Source organism: Pollachius pollachius (assembly GCF_949987615.1).
Source record: "Pollachius pollachius genome assembly, chromosome: 10".
Lineage (NCBI taxonomy): Eukaryota > Metazoa > Chordata > Actinopteri > Gadiformes > Gadidae > Pollachius > Pollachius pollachius.
In genome coordinates, this window is record NC_136943.1 from 7,899,027 (window position 1) to 7,920,842 (window position 21,816).

Sequence of the window (21,816 nt, forward strand, 5' to 3'; positions counted from 1 at the left end):
GTTGCTGTTGTTTCTTCTATGTTTTGTGCAATTTTCATTTAAATACGCAAAGTACACGTTTCACTCCCAGTTCTGAGTGGAGCGCTGCAAACAGAATTACAGGTGTCTGCCGAATCTGAAGCGGCTGCTCGTTTTGAAGAGCAGTGTTGCTTTGTCAACGTTGTTTTCTTGTTGTGTGTCAGTCATGATTCTTGGCATCATGCTCACAGAAATAAACACACTGGTGTGGCCGCTCATGGGCAGACCTCCTAACCCTTTTACAAAAGGTGTTAGCACTGTAATTCCATTAAGAGAACCATGCTTGCATTTTTTGCAACTTTAAGGCAATACTGTGTCTATCTTTATTACTCCCTGCTTAACATGTATCTGGGCAAGTCGAAGCTTGATCTTGGAGTTCATGTTTTGATTAGCAAAGACCACCACGGGTTTAAAAAAAAAGGTCATTTCTATTGCTCTGCTTTCATTTCTGTTCCGGCGTCTAGGATTTGCGATGGCTTTCGCATTCTTCAATTTGCATTAATGTGTTGCTAATTGCCTTGATTTTCTCAGATGAATGATGACTGCTTTCGGATTGAATTTTCACCATAAATGGCTTTTTTATTCATACTCCATAATGCTGCGCTTCATGTAGCATGTTATTATACCGCTAGTGAAACCATCTCCTCTGCCTTCCAGTAAATTGGATATTACCGGCTCTGTTTTTCCACCAGAAAGGAATTGTATGCGCCACTGATGGGTTGAGAGGGAGGGGTAAAAAAATGTGTGAGTACATTTTTGAGAGAGATCCTAAGAAATTGGAACAGGAAACGTTGTATCAAAGCTGAAACTCTTGCTGTGAGTATTACCAATGGCAATCAGATTTCCCACAGTCTCCTTTTGGGGCACAGATTGTTATAATTATGTGAGGTTTAGGCGCTGAAGTGAGGCCGTAGGATGTGACAGGAAACCCAAGTGCAGAAATGTCTTTTTGCACCTGCTTTTGCAAAAACCTCCCCCCCCCCCCCCCTCCATGCCCCCTCTCCCTCGCAGTCTACCCTCTCCTCCTACCCTCTGCTCCCTCGTCTCCTTGTCCTCCCAGTCTCAGCTGTGCAATAGAAAACTGGCGGGGTGTTCCGGTTGCCAAGACAACACAATAAACAAGAAAGGAAATATAAAAAGTGACTGAAATCGGATGAAAAGGTGGGAGCTGTAGTGAAAAAGAATAACATTTATAATCAAATGAACGATAAGCTTTGGCAAAAGCACCTGCTTTCCGTCAAGACAGTAATAATAGATGTGTATCGCGGTTTCCTATCCACGTACGCAGTCGCTTGTGTTTGCAGAATATGGGAACATTTTATTGAGTTTGCTCTTTTGCACGTTGAATGGGAATTAAGTCAGGGAATACGATTTGTAAACAATACAGTGTTCCTCCTCCCCTCATCTCAAGGTTCAATGTTGTTCCCTCTTTCTGAAAGGTATTCCAGTGAATAAAATGCAAATCAGACACTTATAAAGACTCCCCCTTGATATTGAGCCATGGGTGTCACATTATTGCAATGCGTTCAATCCCTGCAGTCTGAATAGATAAAAGAAACGCTAAAAGTGTAGAAGCCCAAACTCAAGCTCATCCATAGAAACTCAAACCACACACACACAAACTGGTCCACACACACAAACACACAGAGTGGCACGCGCCCACACACACAGACACGCACACACACACACACACACACACACACACACACACACACCCCCACACACACACACACACACACACAGAAGGATACGCCAATATTTACTTTCACCTGCAGCACCACTGCAGGATAACAAGGCCCAGGTAGAGAAAGAGAAATCAGCATTGACACATTGCTGCAGAGCTCCCCGGTGCGCCTGTGTACTTAATGACAGTATTCCCACTCACACTGTACACAGTCTGTCATCGCCGCCTGCAGTCAGTTGACTTTCCATCGAAGAGAAAAGCTTCTTTTCATGCCTCCCGGTGGCAGAGTGACAACTTACTTCAGAAGCATGGTGCGCCCCTCCTGAAGCCTATTTAATAAGCTGGATCCTGCTATATCATCACAGCCCCCCCGGCCTCTGCCTCTGATTACCTGCTCCTAGGACCTGGCCTTAGTGCCGCTGTCTCCATGTGGGCGTGCCTTGGGCCCCAAGTCGCAGGGCGCATCCATCACCCCCCCTCCACCGTCCACCGTCCACCCATCCCCCCCGCCCCGCGGGCTTGTATCAAAGCCAGCCAGGAAGAGTTTCTCACGAGGGGCTGGGTATTTTAGACTCTGCTCCCTGCTCCATCTAATCTCATCTTCACAGCACCCATCTGTCTGCCTGCCTGTTTTGCGGCCAGTAAAAGCACACATGCGAGGCTCTCTCTCAGCAAAACCCTCCTCCGCATTACCCCCGTCCCGGGTACTCCCCCTACCCCCCCCCCCCTCCTCCACCCACCACCCACCAAACCACCAGCCCATCTCGCTCCGCCTCTGGAGCCCACTCTCCACCTCCCTGTGTGCTGCGCTGCTCTTTAACAAGATGGCTTCCCGGTCGGCCGGCTGGTGAGTCGTCTCGCGGCACATCTGAAACTTTGAAAGCGTAATGGTCATTAGAAGCACAGTCCCTTTCTGCAGGAGAGTGTTTTTGTCCAGCCTATTAGAGGGAGCTCAGCGGTTGTGTTCCCCAAAGAGGGATATGGACCACCCACCACCACCACCATCTCTCTTTTTTTATTTGGCTTCAAACAGAAGTGAAAAAAAAAAGGACTGGAGAAGTTCAGAGGCAAGGACACTGCTCAATCTTTTTGCATTAATATCTATCTGGCATCAGCCGAGCACTAATTGAACTCACAGATCTGGATTTCTTCATCTCCTCTAATAATAATTATGATATAAAATGAGGGCGGGCTCCCTTACACACTTAGAATACTAAGCGGCTGGCCAAACTCTTTGTGTGTGTGTGTGTGTGTGTGTGTGTGTGTGCGTGCGTACGTGTGCGTGGGTCAAATCAGGATGTGCATGTCTTTGTTTTTGTGCACACATGCTGTAAACACCAGAAAATGCCTGCACACGCAAGACTGTGCGCAGATATGGCCCTTCCCAACTGTTAGTATCCCAGCTGTCTGCGCGGGTGAACGTGGCAGCGAGCGGGGGGGGGGTTGTTTGGAGTGCTAGAGCCACTGAAGGTCAGATGGTTTTCTTCTTTCTTTCTTTACCCCCTCCCCCCCCCCTTTCCTGTAAGTAATCAGGCTAAAAGCTCTGCTTCGGAGGAAGTGCTGGGCTTTTAATGGAACGTCTTGGACATTAAAGACAGCCAGTGTGGAGGATCCCTCAAGCTCGTGTCAGCTTTCATTTTTATTAAGACTTCTGGGTTATTGAGGACCATAAACGTGTATATGCTAAATGCCCGGGCTTTATTACAGGAAGCAATGAGCAGGATGGAGCGGGGGGGGGGGGTGTGTGTGTGTGTGTGTGTGTGTGTGTGTGTGTGTGTGTGTGTGTGTGTGTGTGTGTGTGTGTGTGGTGCACACCCACCAACACTGACACCTTATGCACCGATGACATTAGCATTCTGAATATCAACTAGGTTCTGAGGAGAGGAAGAAAACAAACCATCATCCATTTAAGTAATAAGAGGGAAGTGAAATAAATATTTAAGGACACCGGCTTTAAGTTGAGCTACAGAAAGAATATTAATGAGGCGATACCGTGATACATGGGATACAACGATATACAATATGCAAAGGGTAGGGGAATCTGTGACTGCGTTACCTCTACATGCTACTCTCGTTCAAAGCACTGTTTTAATTAAAATACAAGTGGCGCACACACAAACAAAACAATGGCTTTATTGAGAATGAGGATCCCATCCCCCTTTTTGTTGTGGTGGTAGATAAGTTTTTTTTCCTTCAGTGGGGGATTGATGGTTACTGCATTCTGGGAACAGATACATCTTAAGTGAAAGATGGATGGAGTAGAACATTTTCTACACATGATTAGATGAGAAACTGGGGCATCTATATAACTGGAGCAGGGAACAGAATGTCATGGTCAACACAATCAGAAATGATGCCTTGTGCCTCGCGGTTTATTACGGTCAAGTTTCTGCATTTATCAGCCTAATCTGATTCCGCGCGCCTCATGGAGTCGATGAATAAGACTATATCTAAGAATGGATTACGGCTCATATTTTAGACAAAACCCTGTTCAAAGGGTATTCACACAGTACTTTTCCATCATACCGTTGCACGCCCTCCCCTTTTGTTTAACAGATTTTCAATCTGCTGTTCTGCAGTTTTTACGAGTGCGCCGCTCAAAGTTAATAACGACTGCCGGGGTGGCGCTTTGCTATTCCTTTTCCTCTCTGTGTTTCGGAAGATCAAATCATTTCAATAATCAATTATTATACCTGCACTTTAATCTGCACAGCTTTTTAATAAGGTTGGATGGGGGTGGGGGGGGGGCCTGAACAAACAGGCAGCTGTGCTAAGCTAGCCCTGGTGCCCCCACACCTCAAGTAAATTTGATATACAAGTCATTGACATCATGTAAATGGCCACTGTGGCTTTGGGTGGTGCCATGTATTTAACTCCCGGACAGGGGGGGTTGGGGGGTGGGGAATAGGACTGACAACAATGTTTACTGGCTCTCAAATCAATCTGCCTCTGTCAATCACGCTGATGCCATCGTTACGGCCACCAAAGCCACCGTCGCCACTAGCACGTCACCTCTGCTCTGACAATCATCTATCATATTCAGACAGGTGGGTACTGCAGTGGTGGTGGGGAAGGGGGGGGGGGGGGGGAACACTCTGGTTGTAGCGGGAATTCGGAGGGAATGCCTATGGCCTTGGAATTGGATAATCTTATATCAGCCAATCAGCAGCTATTGACATAGGAGCTAACCCAATAAATATTGCCCTTAAAATTACCCCGTTTTACTGGGGGGGAGGGAAAAGGGAAGGCCAACAGGCCATGAAGACGAGGGCTTTGCGAGTGTGCACTACATCACTGCCTTAACTGCAATATTACATCTGCCGTTGACCTTTGAAAATGACACACGTGTGTGTGAATGTCTGTGTGTAAGTGTGTGTGTGTGTGTGTGTGTGTGTGTGTGTGTGTGTGTGTGTGTGTGTGTGTGTGTGGAAATACACCCAGGGGAGGCCCCTTATAGCATGAGCCCCCAAGTCTCCGGCGCTTCCTGCTCGGTAATGTCACCGCACTGCAATCCCACCGCCATCTCCCCGCCCGCCCGCCGCCGCCGCCGCCATGCCAGCGACGTATCCTACGTCGGCCGTCGGCAGGACGGATTGTCATTCCTGCCGAATCCCGCTCCATGAAAGGCACAGTGGAATATGCAGTGCAGTCACAGGAGGGGAGCAAAAAAAAGGGCAACATGGCTGACATAACACTCCATCCCAAGGTTGTCATTCATGCCGAGGTCGGGGCTGTCGTTGTTGTGCAAATAGGGGGTTGCTGGAGGAAAAAAAATAGAAAATAAATGAAAAAGATGCCGGGACAATTGTCGGTTCTGAAAATGCCCCCATTCCTGAGGTGTCAAAAGCATGCGAGCAGGAAGACACCGTAAAGTTAGCCGGGTGTTTGGGGCAACACAATGCTCCCGTCTCCAGATTAGATTTTGCTGTTTGCTGAAGGGTGTCTAAGAGTCTCAGGGTGTGAACGCGACCTATGAGGGATGAGAGAATGGGGACGGGCGCCCTGGCAGGTGCCATATTCTTCCACTTCGATTGACAAGAGCGATAATTAAACCGGGGGGGATGCCATCTCTGCCCAACATGAACGCTTGTATTTATTTACGCTGACTACATGCTTTGTTCCTCTTCTATATACGAGGATGTCAATGTGTGTAGGGGGGCTAGAGGGGGGGTAAGGGGGGGGGGGGAAGCGAGGGGCGAATGAGAATCCGTTTGAAGCCCCGTGTTTAAATGACACCGCCGTAGACCGAAATTGCCTTCTTTGTTTCCTGTTTGTTGTGGTTCGGATTTCTTTTTGCGGAAACAAAGAGGGAGGATTACTCGAGCAATAACAGATACTGCTTTTTGTTTGAACTTAAAAGAGAAAACGGGAAACGGGGGTAATTCATGCAGCTAATATAATTATTGTAATAACGCTCAATGTTACAAAGGGAAAATTAAGCGACAGATCGAAGAAACGAAACCGCGGCTATACGGTGGGGAAGTGGAAGGGAGGAAGAGGAGGAGCAGGAGGAAGAGGAGAAGAAAGAGCAGGGCTGGAGGGCAAAAAGAGGAGGATGGATGAATGGACAGTCGGAGGGAACATTCTTGAAAATAATGACCGGCGGCGACGTCCATCACAGGTAGCCAGATGCCCTTCTGACTGGCTCTGCCGCAGCACAGGGGGGGGATGAAGGATTGACAAATGCCTCAAAAACATCGAAGGCAGTTCATTCACAGAGATCGGCCATCACTCTGTCTTTGCTTGCCGTGGACGCTTGAGCCCATAAAGAAAAAATAGAGTGACAGATCACGAGAAGAGGGAGCAGAAAGGCAGGGAATAATTGAGCTCTGGTAATGGCAGGTTGGGGACCAGCTCGGAGGGGTGTTGAATATACCTGTAGCTACACAAACCGCGTGCGGGGCGAATGAATGGGCTGCTTCCTCATGGCCGCGCAATCTATACGTGCCACCTCAGCACAATTCTCTCGTCGGGGGCGGGGACGAAAGAGAGAGGGAGGGGGGGAGAGGGAGGGTGGACAATACGGTACACCAAAGCACCCATGTGGTGATGAATCGGCCAGATTACCTCTGGTATCTAATCGGTGCTGATGAACGATGCGACTACGGAATATGTCATCTAGGATGACCCGCAGTCCCGGGCGAAGGAACTGGTCGAGTCATTAGTTCTGCTAGATGCCATCTATGAATCATCCGTGATGGATCGTTGTCAAGGGCACACGCTTATGTACCCTAATGCAGGGCGACACCGGTGTGGTCGGGGTGGTGGGAGTGTGTGTGTGGGGGGGGGGGGGGGGGGGGGTGGAGACACGTTGACAACAGCCAGGCCCCCTTGTGCACACACTGGCATGCCTCCCCCCCCAGTGATGCTATTAAACTCAGGATCAATTAACCCAATAGCAGCATCATATGGCTTCCAGACTGTCTGCTCTGTTTCCTTTCCCTGATTGGTCTAATGATTTCGTGGAGCTCCCCTGCCTGCCTTTTCTTTGTTTGCTCCCTCTTCCTCCCAGGAGCCTGTGGCCGGGGTTACCGCTGTGAAGGTCCAATTCCCACGTGTGTTCTTCTTGTCCAATTCCTTTTCTGGTTCGGTACCTCTCTCTCTCTCTCTCTCTCTCTCTCTCTCTCTCTCTCTCTCTCTCTCTGTCTCTCTGTCTCTCTGTCTCTCTGTCTCTCTGCCTCTGTCTCTTGCTATCCCTCTCTCTCTCTCTCTCTCTCTCTCTGTCTGTCTCTCTCTCTCTCTCTCTCTCTCTCTCTCTGTCTCTCTCTCTCTCTCTCTGTCTCTCTCTCTCTCTCTCTGTCTCTCTCTCTCTCTCTCTCTCTCTGTCTCTCTGTCTCTCTGTCTCTCTGTCTCTCTGACTCTCTGCCTCTGTCTCTTGCTATCCCTCTCTCTCTCTCACTCTCTCTCTCTCTCTCTGTCTCTCTCTCTCTCTCTCTGTCTCTGTCTCTCTCTCTCTCTCTCTCTCTCTGTCTCTGTCTCTCACCTCTCGCGCTCTAACAATCCCCCCTCCTTCACTCCATCCCTAATCCACTCCCCATCTCTTCTATCTATCTTTTTCTCACTTTATTTATCCTTCCCCCCCTCACTCAGACCCTCTCGTCCCCTCCTTCACTTCGTCTTTGTCTCTTTCTTAATCTCCTTCCATCTCTCACTCTCTTTCGCCCCTTCTTCTCCCACCTTCCTTTGCGACCCATCCCCCCCCCCCCCCCCCATACCCCTACCCCCTGCATCCTCCCCTCCTTGGCACCGGTGTAAAGCATCCATTATGGAGGGATGCATGGGTGTCTGTGTGAGTGGGAGAGTGGGACTTGGCACGCAGCCTGCCCCACCTGCAGCGGAAGCACTGACAGCTGAGCACTGCCCACCCTCCAACCATACACCGCCCCCCCCCCACCAACCATCCACCCTCCCCCACCAGACCTACCCAGCCTCCATCCACCCAGCCTCCATCCACCCCACACACATGCTCCCGACGCCCGCCTCCACAGTGACCGCCCTCTCCCTCCTCCTCCCCCTCCACCTCCACCTGCTCCTCCTCCCCTCACACCTTTCCTCTGTAGTTCTCTCTCTATATATATTTCTCTCATGCCTTTAGTCCCTGATGTTCCACATGGATCGCCTCAATCTTTATTCACCACCTACTACCAGATCTCCTTTCTTCTTGATTCCCCCTCTTGCTCTCCCTCTCCCTTTCTTTCTCTCTCTCTCTCTCTCTCTCTCTCTCTCTCTCTCTCCCTCTCTCTCTCTCTCTCTCTCTGTCTTTCCCTCTCCTCCTCTCTCTTTGCCGCCTGTTATGTCGGTCATTCCTTTTTTTTTCATCTCCATTATCTGTCTGCCATCACCGCTGTGTCTTTCCCCTTCTTCCTTCAACCTCTCCACTCTTCTCTTTCTTTTAGTCGTTTCTCGTCCACTCCACTGCGCACATTGGTATTTTCTTTTGTTCTTGTTTTGCTTTGTTTGTATCCAATCAACGGCTCAGGAAACCTTTTATGTCCTTGATGCGTTTGCCATGTGCGCCAGATGAAAAGCTGAGGCGTAATGAGTCAACCTTTTGACCCGCCGAGAGGCTCACCTCGCAGTGCACTGCTTGTTTGCTTGTGTGCTACAAACTGCTCCCTGTTACCATTTGCTTAAGCGGTTCCTACATCTGTTTAGAAAGTGCCCCTAAGACAAGGAATATGCATGTGCTCTACATCTTGTCTACATGAAACAAGGGGTAGTCACTGCCTGCGACGGCTACTAAGAAAAGTCCACCATTTTGACATTAACAATGGCAGGGTTATTTTGACCTTAATATTGATTTGCGTAATCGGCACATCAACAAATATTACATTTATTTAATTCCGTACTTATTGGTTTTTGTCTTTGGCATTTATGTACTGATGCCATTACAGAGAGCCAATTTGAGTTTGTGATAGATTGCCGAGGGATAAAGGAAGGAAGGAAGGAATAATTTGGAGGGAATGCATTTTTTTTGCTGCTATTCGTGTTTTGGTATGCTGCTGTGCATGCGTGCCTGTGTGTGTGTGTGTGTGTGTGTGTGTGTGTGTGTGTGTGTGTGTGTGTGATGTATGTGTGTCTGTACATGCGTGCATGTGTATTCGTGTTTAGGTGTGCAGGTGTGCCTGCATCTGTGTGTGTGTGTGTGTGTGTGTGTGTGTGTGTGTGTGTGTGTGTGTGTGTGCATCGATCGCCCCCTTCCCTCATGGTTATAAAACACCCTGTGTACTAAGAGTGAATGTTGTGCAGCTCAGATGCATTAGCCTTACTGTGAAATTTGCATAGTCTGAGCACAATGAAATCCCCAATAAGAAGATCTTGGGCAAACATGCTGACGTGCAGAAAGCAGCTCTCCTATAAAGGCCCCAACGCTGTGCCGCCTGACAAAACGACTAAATCTTTAGCTCCCAGTCCTGCAAGGCTGTAATAGATTTTTAGCTTAGAGAGCTAACATAAGCTATAGATCCTTTTTTCAATGGTAAGAGAGATTGACTGGCTAAATCGAATGCCGTCTCGGGATAACAATATTGCCAATGTTCCCTTTCATCAGCCCTGGTGTCAGAAACGGAGGGAAACACGGCCACACGAGTGTCGCTGACCCGTGGGGGCCTCGGCCGCAAACGGCAACAAACACTTTCTCAAATTGAACGTAATGTCGGGAAAGTGAGGCTCACTTCCTGAAAGGCTCTCATGCAGGTCCGCCAACGGAGCTATCTGTTTCACCGGGCGGGGCCGGCGACAGGAGGGGAGGGTCGGGGGAGGTTGTCGTCTTGACAAGAAAAAAAGTGATATGAGGTTGAGTTGATGATGTTTTGGAAACATCCCTCCTGCACCGTGTTGCGTGCGCGATGTTGACGGACCCATATGGTAGGGCTCTAATCTTGATGGATGCCCGGCCCCGTGCACACTGCTCACACTCTGCAGGGTAATGGGATGTGGCGACGACACATTCCCCCAGAAATCATCACAGTGATCCTTATGTGTTATGAGCAATCTCATAGCCTCCGTCGTTACCGCCACGTGGTCGTAGTGGAGGGGGGGGGGGGGGGGGGGGGGGTGGTTTACTTTACACACCGCAGACCCTGCGTATGTGTGCTTGTGTTTATGAATATCTGTGTGTGTATGTGTGTGTGTGTGTCTGTGTGTGTGTGTGTGTGTGTGTGTGTGTGTGTGTGTGTGTGTGTGTGTGTGTGTTTGTGTGGCTGTGTGTGTGTGTGTGTGTGTGTGTATGATATTTTATTGATAACATGACTGAAATCACTATCGGTCAAATTGACTACTTTGTCTGGGTGATATGAAGCTATGAGCTGGATGAAATGTTGAGACTTTAACTGGAATGGGGTTGATTCACATTTTCCTGCAATTCTGGCTCCAATAAAAGCTTTGAGCTCGCACTATTCGTCGTTTTTCCTGGAAACACAAACGGTCTGACCTGAGAAATATATGGGCGGCTGACCAAATGCCCGGAACGCAATTAGTCAAGCGGCGATAGTTAACATGAAAGATATATCGAATGAAAACGTCACCTTAGTACTAAATAGAGACGATCAAAGTAACGACCTGGCAACCAAAAAAAGCCTCTCAACTCTCTCCCATCTGCGCCTTGACTGTTTTGTGCACTCCTCGAGACTTCCAAAACCAATTAAATAATGCATACACAAAAAGCTTCATTAGTCGAATGTTGTAACTAAGATATTCGGTCGGGAAATAGTTCCATTGTATTCGTTGGCATTTCCCCCTCCCCTTGACATAACAGAGCCAGCTTTTAATTGGAGCAGTCCTCAGCTCCAGTCCGCCGCCATCCTCTTCAGGGCCACCTTTTAATGTGGAACGCCGTTTCCTGTCTGGGGTTTTGTCTGCGGCCTTTCCCCGGCTCTGTCCCGGGACTCCTCGCTCATCAGTGAGGGCTTCATTAGCCAGCGGAGGGGGAGGTGACGGCGAATAGAACAGCTGTTAAGCTAACCACTGCCGTTGTTAGCCTGCCTCCTCCGTATGCCTAACTGCCTAAACCTGTCCCCTAGCTGCTAATGGAATGCTCATTATGGGATAGGAGGGGGAGACACACGTCGGGAGATGGCACGCACGGAGGGGGGGGGGGGGGGGGGCTTGTGCAACGGGGCCCGCGGTACCAGGCGCGTGCCGCTGAGACCGCTCTGGGCTATTTGTACTGCTATTGCTGCTGCTCCCTGTAGTCGCCATTAAAAAAACGAATAGACCTCCAACCCCCCCCCCCCCCCCCCCTGTGGATCAACTACCTATCCAGGACACGTTGACCTGCAACCCCCCCTAAACCCATAGGAGAACCAGGTGTGTGTGTGTCTGTGTGTCTGTGTGTGTAGGGGAGGGGGGAGGAATGATCCTTGGCTACAATTAACGGCCTTCACAGTTCTAGAAGATGACTAATTTCTTATTCTGCATGTGTTCTCTCCCTCTCTCTCCATCAGCCTCTCTCTCTCTCTTTCTCTCGCTCGCTCTCTCTCTTTTAATCTCTCTCTCTTTCAATCCCTCTCTTTTTCAATCTCTCTTTTTAACTCTTATCTCTTACTCTATCTCTCTCCCTCACTATCAATATCTCTCTCTCTCTTTCTATTTCTCTCCTTCACTATCAATCTCTCTCTCTATATATCTCTCTCTCACTATGTCTGACCTGACTTTATCGGTCAGTGTAGACACACACACACAGACACACACGTGTACACACAGCAGGCAGGAGATACCAGATAATAGTAGAGACAGATCCCTTCTGTCTTCCAGCCCTGATGCGATCCCTTACGGGAGGCGTTTTGGGGATGTTGATTTCTTAATGTTTCTCTCGTCTCTTTTCTTCTTTTTTCTCTCCGTCTGTCTCTCTTTTTCTCTCTCTGTTCGCGCTATCCTCCCTCGCTCTCTCTTTTTCTGTCCTCCGAAGCAGTGTGGCGTTAAATAATTCAAGCGTTGTAGATTGTGCCGCTGTAATTTGACGGGAACCCAAAAGCACAAGTCTATTTCTCCGTGTCAAAACTGATGAAGCTGGTGAGAGGGATGGAAGCCTGGCGACATCTGAGATGGCACCATGAATATCTTATGCTGCTCATGGAAGCCATTACGGAAAGGGAGCCAAGAGTGTGCACTGCCCTCATAATCAAAACACATCCCTAGTTGGCATACTTCATGTTATGCTTGGTTGAAATTCAAAAGGGGGGAAACATTTTACAATGGAAATATTTAATTAACACGTGCCACGTCTCTCACACACGGAGATGTGGGCGAATTAAATTGGACAGCGCACCATGTACGCCTGTGTGTGTGTGTGTTTGTGTGTGTGTGTGTGTGTGTGTGTCTGGTTGCACGTGGGTGTGTGTGTGTGTCAGTATGCGTTTATTGCCCAGATAAACAAATGTAAAGTAATTCTGTGATCTGAAAGGCTTGAGAAAAAATAAATAAATTATGTATATATATATATATATATATATATATATATATATATGTATATATGTATATATATGTATGTATGACCTAAACTCATCAGTTCAGCTCTGTAGCTCATGAGAAGATGTCAGCCACTGCTTGAGCAATGAAATAAGGGGGAAGAAAGGACTTCCTGTTTACCTCTGAATGGTGCTTACCGAAATGGAATAGAATTGAATGTACACACACACACACACACACACACACACACACACACACACACACACACACACACACACACACACACACATGCATACACATTCAATTACGCACACACACATAGACACATCAAGAAAACACACACACACACACGCACTCACACACACACACACACACACACAAAAACACACACATTCAGAAACACACACACACACACATTCAGAAACACACACACACAGACACACACTCGCAAATTCATGCAGACACAGAAATACCCCACATTCGCTGCAAAATGAATTCAAGTAATTCATTTGTCATGGGTTCAGTGCTGCACACATTGACGTAAACACACACACACACACACACACACACACACACACACATACATGGCGCAGTACATACGAAGCAGGGTTCTGCGTCTGTATGTATGAGGCAGGTCTGGCCTCCTGGGGTTCGGATTTTCATTAGCGGTGAGTCCAAGTAAATATTACACCAATGTTTAACACCCCTTTGCACTGCTTTTACACACACACACACAAACACACACACACACACACACACCATACCTCTCGCCGCACGCACACACACAAATGCACATATCTGAGCGTGCATGGCCAACACACACAGAATGCACTCGTGCTTTGCCCATCCACACAAGGTCCGCGCGTATATATAATTCCCTGTATACTCCGGGGTATTCACAGAGGCTACAGCTGTGTGCCTACTGGCTTTGGCAGCTAGGAAGAATGTGAGATGGATAGACACATAGAGACACACAGAGGGAGGCCAAGAGAGAGAGAGAGAGCGAGAGCGAGACGGAGAGAGAGAGAGAGAGAGAGAGAGAGAGACAGAGAGACAGAGAGTGAGCAAGAGAGCGAGAGGGAGAGAGAGCGAGAGAGAGAGAGAGAGAGAGAGAGAGAGAGAACGAGAGAGAGGGAGAGAGAGAGTGAGCAAGAGAGCGAGAGAGAGAGACGGAGAGAGAGGGAGAGAGAGGGAGAGAGAGAGGGGGGGGGTGGAGAGGGATATAGGCGACGGGAACAGATTGCAGTAGAAGGCGTGTTGTCATGTAACAGAAAGTAAAAATGCAAGGGAGAAGGAAACAAGCGAGCTGTCTCTCATGGCCGTGATCTTTCCTTGCGTTCCTTCCACCCCATTTTTGCAGACTATACTATACTTCTATTTTCTCCCCTCCAGCGCCTGCGGCCTGGTTTGAATGTATAAGACTGATCATCTGGGCTGTGATCACCCACGCAGAAAGGAAACTATTGAATGACTTTTCCTCTTCTCCCTCAGACAGACAGGCTGGGACACAAGCAACAGTGGTGAAAGTTCAACACTGTGCACGCACATATACACTGACACACACGCACACAAAAAAACAAATTGAATGAGCAACACCCAAAGCACTGGCCCCCTGAATGACCCAAGCAAACAAAAGTGCATATCAAGACATCATGTTGCACACACATACACACGCACACAATCACACAAAGTATGCATCAGGACACACATTTGCACATCCGAAGCAAACACACACACACACACAAAAATTGTGAATAAGAAAGGCATGGCAGGGAGACATGCAATAGCCCTGAACTTTGTTCACTTCCGGGGTTTGGACTACGATTCTGGGTCGTTGTGCATTGAACCCCATCTTTGTATGCCGCTAACACAGGCCTCAGTGTTGAGGCTGGGAAGAAGCGTTTCACTCCGTTACAGAATCGCTTAACACTGACCAACGATTCCACTTTTCAGCTTTACCGGAAAATATATTTCTTATTTCGTTTTGGAACACTGTTTGTGTTGTTAAAACACAAAATACTAAAACATTAAGCCTATATATCATTCTATAGCTATCTTTCTATAGATCTATCTTTCTATAGAAAGATGGATGAATGTTGTTTTTCTCTCAATATACTTATTTATTTATTTTTAAAGAAAAACATTTTCCTACAGTAATGTCAGACTTTAATGTAGAATGTGGAATGAGAGCACGCTGGAAAATGAGACGGCCACAATGTTTGCTTTACCATGAATAAATAATGATTTTGATCGATATATAAATGCTGGAAAAGGTAGAAATCCATGGTTCTCCCGCCACCTGAAGCCAGGCACACTGCTCCTGATATAAGGCCGCCGGACCTCTCCCTGGCTCTGATTGAGTTGACACCATCACAGCCAGCGAGATGGTTCGCTGTGACTCAAAATTCATATTTTTTACAAAGACCTCAGCATGCATCATCAGTGTTCCAAGTGGATGCGGAGCAATAGATATTAATTACTTGTCTATTATGGTTTCTGCCGCTATCAATCTTATTTTTTCACTCCGGCTTTGGAATTAAGTGCCACCATCCAATATGAGCCAAGAAAGTCATCTTTAGTTTACTATTATTTTGTGAGACGACTTCATTGTGAAAAATAAATAGAGCCCTGATGAGGCGCAACCCCTACGGGACGGTGATCATAATATTGACAAACGGCTGACATACAAGATCAATGTCACCACGGACTATCTTCTGTCAAATTGGGCCTGTGTTTCTTAAAGTTAGACGGATAGATTCTCAAGAAAGAAGTATGCCGAAAACCAAAAGAAGTGTTTCGCATCCAAAAGGAATTGGCAACTGTAGGGCGGCCAGGGAGAGAGAGAGAATATCAGTGTGCGTCTTGACCTCATAAGGTTCATGTATATTTGATAGGGGCGACCGCCAGATGTGGCCCTGGCTGCTGTGTTGGGGCGAGCAATCTCTCTCTGACTGAGTGCACAGAAATTAGATTTCATCTCAGACCTCAAATCTAATACACAGACTTATATATTTACTCACAGCGGGGGCCGCGTTGTAAGCCAATATGACCCTATGGAGGGGGGGGCTCTGGGAGCCGTGCAAAACAAAGTTAAATGAAAGCGCTCTCGGGGCCACCAGATCTGAACACAAAATACTATAAAAAGCAAAATAACACAAAATAAAATAAAAGCTTTTAAAAGGCGGTTTTAGCCCCGGATTGCAGTTGTTTACCAAACACACTGGTCCCAACTATGTAAAAGCTATTATATAAAAAGGGGTATTAGTGTCTTGTGGTTCAACAGGGAAAGGATCAGGGGGAAGAATCCAAATCCAAATTAGACATATAGTCAAGGTGTCGCCCACCCGCTTACAATGGGCCATCCCTTACAGAAAGGACACAATGTTTGCGTGGACAGACGGTCAACCAAGGGCTCTTTAGTGTCATGGAACCTTTACTATTTTAACATTTGTACTTATTTACCCCATCAAAACGAATCATCACGAAGCCTCACATAAACACCGCTGGAGAGAGACAGGGGATAGACAAGGTTGATGCCTTTTGCACACATCTGCGTCTTGACCACAATGGACGCAAAGTCCAATGTCGTCGTTGTTTCTTCTTCCTGTTCTTCCCATCCAAATAACCTTGGCTCTCCTTGAATGCTCTCAGGGGACAATGGAGCCCAGAGAAGAATGTTAAGATTCTTCTCCGTCGCTCTTTCTTTCTCTCTCTCTCTCTCTCTCTCTCTCTCTCTCTCTCTCTCTCTCACTCCCCCAACCCACTTGCCCTAATCCTTTATTACCTTTTCTTTCTCTCTTCTTCGAGTTTGAACGTGAAAAGAAAAAAAGCTGTAGCTCATTTCAACCCCCCCCCCCCCCCTGTCGTCTGTTTGTTTGTTTGTTTGTTTGTTTGTTTGCTATTCAAAGATTTATATTCCAAGATTTATTTTCTTCTTATGGCGGTGCGAATGCAAAGGCAGGCACACCTGTACACACTTTTCTTCACGCAACAGCACCAATGAAAAATCCCAGAGCCACACAACGCTTCAGTCAACACTGTTTTAATATGTATGATTACAGTCAACAGCCCCAGCAAGTTGTCGCATGCCCCCAATCAAAAGGCACACACACACATGCACCCACACACACATACAAACACACACACACACACACAAACACACCTGCACACACACACCTGCAGACAGACACACAAAAACACACACACACACACACACACACACACAAACATACACACACACCCTCACACACACCAACACACACACAGACACACACGCATCTGAGTTGACCGCTTGAGCTGTTTCTTTTGTTATTTATTGTTTAACGGAAGATCAATTTTCGCTAGGCGAACGCTGATTTCAGATAGGCAAAACAAACAGCTTCCTAATTGTCAGGGTTTCCAGTTGACTTGATTAGCTCCAATGGAAATGTGGATTTGAAAAAGGAGTCTCTGATGCCATTGGACTGCTTCCAGAGCAGTTTCTACAGCAGGCCATGTCCTAACCCAATTGTCTCAACAGGCACTTACTGTAAGTGGCTATCGCAGCTAAAAACGTTGTGCGACAGCTCCTGACTGGATGGGCCTGTATAGTGTACTAGCCATGAGAAGAGACAGGCGCAGAGCACTGTAGGGACGGGGCTGATGGGACGCAGCCCTTATCTGCTCACTGAACTGCCGTCCTCGACGCACACCCTTATTCCTCTGTCTCGCTCACACACACACACTCACACGTAGAGACACACACACAGACAGAGTTAGATGCAGAGGCAACACATGACCACGGTGACTATTAGTGTACTTGTTCGACTTTTTTTTCCTGGTGTGTTCATACGCGTACATACTTGAGACGTAAACTCGTGATCTAGGCAGTCACAGTCGTATGTGTTTCACACATGCACAAAACCGACACATGCAGGTACGCACACACACACACATGCAGCAAGCAGACGATACACACACAAACCCACAGACACAAACAGACAAATGCATACACGGACACAGACACACACACACACACACACCTGCACACACCATGCAGCAAGCAGACCATACAAACACAAACACACATACACAAACACAAACTGGCATACTCATATACGCAAACAGACAAACACACACACACACACACACACACACACACACACGCACCAACACAGACACACACAAGCATCCCTCTGCCAGCTTTGCACTTGGTGGGTAATACTGCAGTGAGGTGATGGGATCACGTCCCAGCCGGGTCCCATCTTGTGTCTGAGCTCGCCTCTCAATCTTTAATGTGTGCCCAAGAGCGAGGGGGACCAGGAGACACGGAGCAACCCCCTGCCTGCGGCCCTATTTCTGGGCGGCTGTTTGCGCGGCTTTCCCGCCTCGAGTCAGACCGCGGAGGTGCGGTTGCCGTGGTCCCATCTCTCAGAGGTCGGTGGGTGGCAAAGGAGTGTCAGTCCAGAAGAATTTGGTGTTTTGTTCGTTTTTCCTTTTGTTGTTTAAAGGTGGAGGGAAAAGGGGGAACGTGCTACCGCGGAGAGAGAGGCACGGACACACAGGCGGCCGAATATGTTGGCACCGCTGGAGTTTCGCACACGGGTGACCCACACACGCTCACACACACACGCTCACACAAACGTACAAACTCAACACTCACACACGCTCACACACACGTACACACTCAACACACACACACTTACACACCCGACACCGCTGTTGATACTGCATGCCAGGATGGACAGACCCCACAGGGGTAAGCCTCCGAACCCCAGAAACTGCGTTTCTAACAAGAGCGATCCGGCTACTTCGGGAGGTGTTGTTATTTTGCTGGAGCCCCATTAGAGACGTGGAGGAGGAAAATAATTGTGTAGCAGGTAGTGGATTCGAAGCACTCCAGTTGCGCTTGGTTTACTAAGGGTTCCGGATTAAAGGAATTGTTGATGTCCTCAGTTGAGGAAGGAATAGGGGACGTCGCCAACAATTTTCTCTTTGTGTGGTGCCAGAATTCCTGAATTTCTCAGTGTATTTCTGTGTGCAAGTGTTTGGTGTGTTTAGTATGTGCGTGTGTGTGTGTGTGTGTGTGTGTGTGTGTGTGTGTGTGTGTGTGTGTGTGTGTGTGTGCTTGTGCACATGTTGTGTGTTCATGCTTGCATGTGTGCGTGTGTGCGTGAGCATGTGAGCTGCATGTCTGGCATCTCATGCTGCTAGGATAGCGGGAATTACACTTGCCTGTAGTAACCCATGGTAACCCCCCTAGAATACGAAAAAAAAGAGCTATATTTATAGTTTGCATGTATCTAAGCTGATGTGTGGAAGATTCATTTCTTTACAAACTGTTTTCTTTTTGGGGGGGTTCTATATGAGGGAGAATGAGATGTGCTATAGAGAGAATGCAATGTCTCATTCTTTGAACCAGAGTTCAAAGTCTGGCAGGAAAAGGGGCTGGTGATCTGAACTGAAGAGAAATGGTGAAAGGGCCTGGCTAAGCAAAAGCAATCTCCCACCCACCTCTTGCTCTGAGCATGGATGTGCCCATCGCTCTCGCTCTCTCTCGCTCGCCCGCTCTCACACCTCGCCGATGCTCAAAGCTCGCAGAAAATGTATTTCAGCAAGACTTAGACAAAAAGATCCAGGCTTTGAGTTTTTCTCTTCTTTTCGGTTCTCTCTCAACCCCTCTCTCTCTGGCACTCAATTCAATTCGCTCTGTCTCAATTCAATTCTCCATCTTTCGCCTCTTTCCCTCTCTCGCTCTGTCTCGCTCTGTCTGTCTCTCTCTCTCTCTCTCTCTCTCTCTCTCTCTGTGTCGCTCTGTCTATCTCTCTCTCTCTCTCTCTCTCTCTCTCTCCCTCCCTCTCTCTCTCTCTCTCTCTCTCTCTCCCTCTCTCTCTCTTCCTCCCCTGCCCCCAAATCCCTATGAATCGCTCCAGGGGGGGCTGTATACTCTGTCGATAATTTGCCTGTCACAAACGTTACAGCCCATCCTCCCAACCCCCCACACTGCTTTTCTTGGCACAGGAAGAGGGCAAAAAAAAAAAAAAAAGAGAAAATAAAGAAACGAATTTCAGACATCCCATCTGGCTGTCAGTGCTGAGATGCCGCCAAGAATAGAAGCTTCCCATCTCTCCAAATTTCATGGCTGAACTGTCGTATAAGTGAGCAACTGTTATTCCGTTGTTTGCATTCCCCTTGTCGTCCCCCCCCTCCTCTGTCACCCCATCCACGCTCTGACCCTTCACTGCTTGTCCTTTTCATCGCGTCTGATTCATACTGTAACACAGGGCCTTGCTCCCTCTTCGCCGACACGGGCATGGACTCGGGTCAGCCGGTTCTCACGCAAGACGTCGGCATCCACTGCACACCAGGACACCGTGTCCACGGGCCGCTCTGGGCCAACACACAGCCGCCTTTGCACTTCCTCCAATATGAACATTATAATGCATCTTCTTCTTCTCCGCGACCAGCGGCCATTCAGTCGCTCCCTCCCCGTTCTGTCACATCGCACATCAACATCCAGTCCGAAAGCTATATATAGGCGCTAATCGCCATCCTCTCAGCACAGCCAATGGCGCGCCTTGGTGGAGGGCGTACAAGAGGGGTGTGTTGTGTGTTTGTGTGTGTGAGTTGTGGGAGGGGGGGCGGGGGGGGTCAGAAAACATCTTTTAACAAGTCGTCTCATCTAATGAGATTAGCAGAGCTGCTTACAATGTGGTGACATGGAGATACACGCAGATAGCCCCGCAATAACTCATTATTCCTCTCGCTTCCACACTTGGCCCTGTGTGTGTGTGTGCGTTTGAGTGTGTGCGTGCGGGTGTATGTGTGTGGTGAAGTTTACACAGCCTCCTCGTCGATCTGAGGGCAGCAGGGAGGCAGGGAGGGAGGGGGGTGAATACGGCTTGAGCTTTTCAAACGCATACGCACACAAAATAGACACAAGCACACGTTCACAGGCCACACACACACACTCAAGCATACACACAAGCACACATGGACACTCACACATACACAGTATACACATGCACACACACACACACACACACACACACACACGTATGCACACATACACACACACACACACACACACACACACACACACACACACACACACACACACACACACACACACACACAGATACAGTGTTTGTGATAGTGTGAGATCAGGGTAAGATCCGGACTGAAGAGAGTAAATAAAACGATGACCACAGCATGTGGTCTTGTGTATGTGTTTTATGTTGCCCTTGGTTATACCAGGCATGTGTGTGTATGTTTTTTTATTCTGCTCTGGGTTCTTCCAGGCGTGTGTCTTGGTGTGTGTGTGTGTGTGTGTGTGTGTGTGTGTGTGTGTGTGTGTGTGTGTGTGTGTGTGTGTGTGTGTGTGTGGTGGACTACACACACTAAATGGGTTTCCATGCTGTGGAAACACTCACAGTCAGCTCATAAAGCATTCCTAAATGAGCCCCTTTTACCCTCTTATTTTCTAATAATTTGTTAATAATACCGTTGATAAGGAAGCGTTCATAGTGGGCTTAGTTGACGGGTGACGTGGCCTCTATTACACTGACCAATGAAGGGTTTAATGAACTGTAAAATAATGGGAAGCATAACCGATGCCCGGTTCAGTGGGCAGCATTCAAATCAGGGAGCATTGTGAGCAAATCAATTCCCTCCAAATGATGACGTCTCAATCCTAGTAGAGAAAGGCAACTGTGTATGTGTTGTGTATCCGTCGCTGGCAAACACCATTGATCCGAAGATCCCCCAGTTAAAAAGAGTTGACAATGAGTAACAATGTAAGGGTGACCAATTGAAAGTCATTGAAGTCGCCGCGTTTGTCATTAACAACTTCTCACCTAGATTTAAATCGTAATGATTGGCAAAGCCCCACCTCCGGTTTAGCAGGTCGATTAAAGCCAAAGCAACTCAACAATAATGATGTTGCAAATGCTATTTAACCAAAGCCTTGTGTCGGTCTGCCTGCAATAGCAGCTAGATTGATGAGTTCAAGGGCTGTGCCTGTGTGTGTGTGTGTGTGTGTGTGGGGGGGGGGGGGTGTATGTGTGTGTGTTTATCGATGTGTATGTGTCTGCATGGTTATTGGTCTGTGTTGGTGTGTTTGTGTGTCTGTGTGTTTGTGTGAGTGTGTGCCGGTGCGTGTGTGCCTGTGTGTGTGTGTGTGTACCTGTGCGCGTGTGTCTGTTTGTGTGTGTGTGTGTGTGTGTGTG

General features: G+C 48.0%; 1 protein-coding gene across 8 annotated transcripts in view; it reads left to right on the plus strand.

Annotated features, from left to right (window-relative positions):
* The window catches only part of nlgn3a (neuroligin 3a), a gene marked incomplete at its 3' end in the record, with an annotated part of 101,743 nt that overhangs the window by 57,130 nt on the left and 22,797 nt on the right, over nucleotides 1-21,816 (plus strand). The window lies entirely within an intron of this gene.